The following is a 4,540-nucleotide window of genomic DNA, read 5'->3' as shown; positions in this document are numbered from 1 at the left end:
GTTCTCATCAATTGAACCATAGTTAAAAAAAGATAAGAATTGATCAAACAAATATAAGAAAAAGACAAAAATGGTCCCTTATGTTTGAAAGTACATTTAAAATAGTTCCTTATAACATTAACGTATCGAAACAAAAGAGATTCTGTTAAGCCCCAAAACAGATTTCGAATTTTCTATGCTTAAACGTTGATTTTCAAATAAAGTGAAAAATTTCTGGAAATAAAGAGAGAAATTCTCATGGCCAAACGGGTCCGATTCGTAAAATATTTATCGAACTCTGTCTGTAAGATTTGATGGAAACAGGGGTAAAAATAGATTTAACTATAAATACCAAGAAAGTCTCATCAAATCCTAAAATTTGCAAAACAAAAAACTACACTAGACACTAAGTAGATACTAATTAACTGAAATTGATGCATTAGACCTAGAATATAAATTAAAAATAACAAAAACTACAAAAATTGTATTTTTAAATTTGTGTGTTACCTGCTAATTTCGTTTTTGTTTTTTTCATAGTTTACCTCAAATCTAACCGCCGGAGTTTGGTAAATATATAAAGGAGACTAAAAGTGTTAACTTTTGACAAATTTAAAAGACCAACACTGTTAAGTGCACACTTAAGAGACCAATTTTTCATTTTCTCAAAGAAACACCATACATAAGAGACCCTTTTGGGGTACATGTCAACATTAACCCGAGTGAATGGTGAAGACCAAAAAGGGAAGGGACTTTTTTTATAAAAAAGAAATTCAAAAGAGAAACCCCATTTGGTTAAAATTCAAGAATTAAAGGTAACTTCTTTTTTTCTTCATTCTTCACTTACAAATGAGCCAACTCTATGTCTTTTTTTTTGGTTCAAAGTTTAGAACTTTTTGCTTTCTTGATGAAATTTTATGGCTTAATATGCTTGTTTTCTTTGCTTATTTCGGGTTTCATAGCAAATAATAATATCATCAAGAAAATGAGCCATTCATCAGTGAAATCAGACGAGCAAAAAGTTTTTTTTTAAATTTATTTTTTTTAGTTTAAAAAGCATATTAGAGAAACCCCATTTAGTTAAAATTCAACAATTTGCAGCTTAAAGAAACATTTTTTTTCTTCCTTACAAATGTGCTAACTGTATGTCTTTGTTTGATAGTATAATGAGAATTTGTTTAGTCAATTATTGAATTTTGGAAGTGAAAAAGTTGAATCTTTTTGCTCAACAGCTCTTTTTGGTAATTTGATGTGTCAGAAGCTATTTTAGCTGACTTTGTCATGAATTTTGTGAATGGGTTAACTTATTCTTTGAACCCATTTTGAAAAATTATTTGAGACTTTTTTGTTTCCTTGAGGATTATGTTTTAAACCTGTTTGCATTTGATATACACTTGTCTTGTTTGCTAATTTCATTTTTCACAGGGAAAATAGCTAATAGTATCATGGAAAGTGCTTGTATAATGTCCTTTTGCATTTAAGATTTCTGATTCTTTGTTAAAGGTTGAACTTTTTGGTTTGTTTGTGGGGGATTTTGTTTTGACACCCTATTGCATTTGATCAAGTCCTATGTTTTACACGATCGTCATGTGTTTTAATTTTATAGGGGACAAACATCACATAAAGGAAAGGTTGGGGGACCAATTCGGCATCTAAATTGGGCACACACAGATTTACCGGCAGTGGATGGTGAACCCCTTCATCACTAAAACCAGTAAAGCTAAAAGGGATAAATTTTTTTAGTTTCAAAAGCATATTAGAGAAACCCCTTTAGTTAAAGGGATAAATTTCTTTCATCCTTAACTCGTGTTTCAACCGTGAGCTCGATGAATGAAAAAATTCATATTTGTAAATCTTAATTAGTCGCGAATGGGTAGATCGAATATTATCCTTTATACCAAAAAATATAGAAACAAATGTTGTGAAAAATGAAGTTTTTCTTTTGGGAAGTCTTGCCTAAGTTCTGCTAATTCGGAAAATTGGAGTTCAAACATAAGCTTTGCCGATATGAAAAATTCCAATTCTAACACAGGGTCACCAAATTAAGTTGGCCAATATATAAAGGATAACACATCAAGTTGGCAATAATTTGTTAGAGCACTACAAAAAAAAAAAAAAAAAAAAAATATATATATATATATATATATATATATATATATATATATATAAAAATCTCAATGTGTCACGCTTTGTGAATATGATCTCTCATCGCTAAAATCTATATATAATAAAAAGCTAGGCCTTCTTATCTTATATTTAGTTTAAGATATTGCTTAAAATTAAATAAATCCCCTCTATTAATTTCTGTCATTTATTTCTTCATTATTAGAAATCACATGCGTGCACAACGGAAGAGGCGAAAGGTTGAAAAGTCCGTTCTTATCTTAAATGTCTTTTGTAACCGCATGATTTATGCCCATTAGCCTTTCCACAATAAAGTAATTTATAACGTTTTCCTTCCGTTCCTCCTCTTCCAATATGGTCATCCAATTAAAATCATGCCTGAGGTAGAGCAGTACTATGTTCATTTTTTCTTCCAGTGATTTAGGGGAGTAATGTTCTCTATTTTATGCTGCGTTTTGTTATATTTTCCCTAGGGGTTTTGTATTACAAAGTCCATTGATTATCTGTTATTTTGGGGTAGTAATTATGAGCTAGAGAAGAAACAATCAAAGAAGAGTCTACCCTGCTCCTGCTACGGCATTTGAACATTTAGATGCTACTACCGTATTATCAAGAGAGTTGGTTGTCAAAGATATTTATCTAGTAGTAATTTATTTAGAATCAACGTCCGCGAAAAAAATCTTCCAACAATGAAGTAAGTGAAGGCTGTCCAACAATGAATTAAGTGAAGGCTGTGAAGAAGCTTCCCAAAAATAGGGTTTTTTATTGCCGCTGCCCCCCCCCCCCCCCCCCCCCCCCCCTTTTTTTTTTTGGTTGAACTATACTAAATGTTGAATTACCATGAAATGAATTTTCAAACAAGATGTATATTAAGCTGCGAACTATAGAGTGTAAAAATTACATTTTTTTACCTTGCAAGAAAAATTATAGCGTTTTGTACTTTAAATGTTAGCTAAAAGTTTTTTCCTTAATTAAATATCTACTGAAAGTATATCAATTTATGAACATTATTGGTATACACTACCTATGTTTCAAAATTGTAATAATTTTAAAGTTGCTGCTTACAATATTGTTGTTTCTTAAATAGGAACAGATTTATATTACTCGGTTATTTATCACTTTTTATCCATAGTATAAAGTGTATGATTAAGAGTATTTCTTCAAACCTTTAATTTTGAATTATTTTGAAGAGTTCAATGATGTTATTTGTTTGACAGATATTTGTATTAATCTGCTGCTATCATAGGCAATGGCCAGTCTAGCCATTCTGATAGTGGAAGAGTAATTTCATTTTGATGAAAGTAGATGTGTTATAGTTGGAGGTTTGACTTTCATTTTCAAAAGCTTATGTATTGCATTTGAATTTATGTACACCATCATTAAACGTGTAAAAAGATGAATGTCTCACTATTAATGTATTTACACCATATGTTAATATGTTATTTACGTGTTGTAACAGTTTATGCCAGAATCGCAAAGACATATTTGATTAATGATTTTTTTTTTATAAAGACTAATACTTTGATTTTCTCTGACCACCGCGCAAATTGGTCTGACTTGAATTAGCTTGGGGTTAAAACTTAGTTTAATGCACGATGAAGACTATCTATATTATATTATTAAAAAGAGGATAGTTTTAGGATAAAAATTAGTTATTTAGATAATATTAGTTATTTTAGTTATTGTTTTGAATTTTAATTTAAAAGTTACCAAGTGGTAAAGTTAATAACTGCAAAAGAGACATAAAAACTTACAAACCCCAAAACCCACCTTTGTAACTTCCCCATTTCCCTCATTTCACTCCTTCATTATCACATACAAGCATTCATTATTTGGAGTCTTTCAAGTTTCAACGTAGCAACTAAAATGGAATTGACCTAATATTAGAAGTTTGAATTTTGAATTTTGAATTTTTAAGTTTTTAATCGAGAGTGAGGTTTAGAATTTTAATTAAATAAAAAATAATATGAAAGTATCCCTCAAGCACCACACCCACAAGAAAACCTCTTTCATCCACGTTCAAGAGTTAGCAGTTATTTTTTGAATTAGTGGTCAGTTTTGGAACTGTCAATTGTGAAGCTACCTACCCGTGTCCTTTATATTTTTTTTTTTTCTTATAGATGCCTTTCTATATCGTTATATCCCGCAATTCAGTACATTCGGATGAATTGAAATAAGCATGACTTGTATGAGGTAGAAAAATATTTTGATCTTATTTAATATATATGTGATGATGTTTATGAAAAATATTGATGCGGAAATAATGTGGAAGGCTTTAGGGGCAAATGGTAAAAATGAGAAAAGTGAGGGGCAAAATGGGAATTTCACATAGAGTTCATGAAGGTTCCAAAAAAAAAAAAAAAGGAAAAGAAAAAGAATGAAAATGATGACAAATAAGTCATCTTTATTTTTAGGAATTTTCTAGAGAGGGCATGTGCCC

The sequence above is a fragment of the Lycium ferocissimum genome, chromosome 10 (genome assembly GCF_029784015.1).
Source record: "Lycium ferocissimum isolate CSIRO_LF1 chromosome 10, AGI_CSIRO_Lferr_CH_V1, whole genome shotgun sequence".
In the NCBI taxonomy this organism is placed as follows: domain Eukaryota; kingdom Viridiplantae; phylum Streptophyta; class Magnoliopsida; order Solanales; family Solanaceae; genus Lycium; species Lycium ferocissimum.
This window is presented reverse-complemented; position numbering follows the sequence as displayed.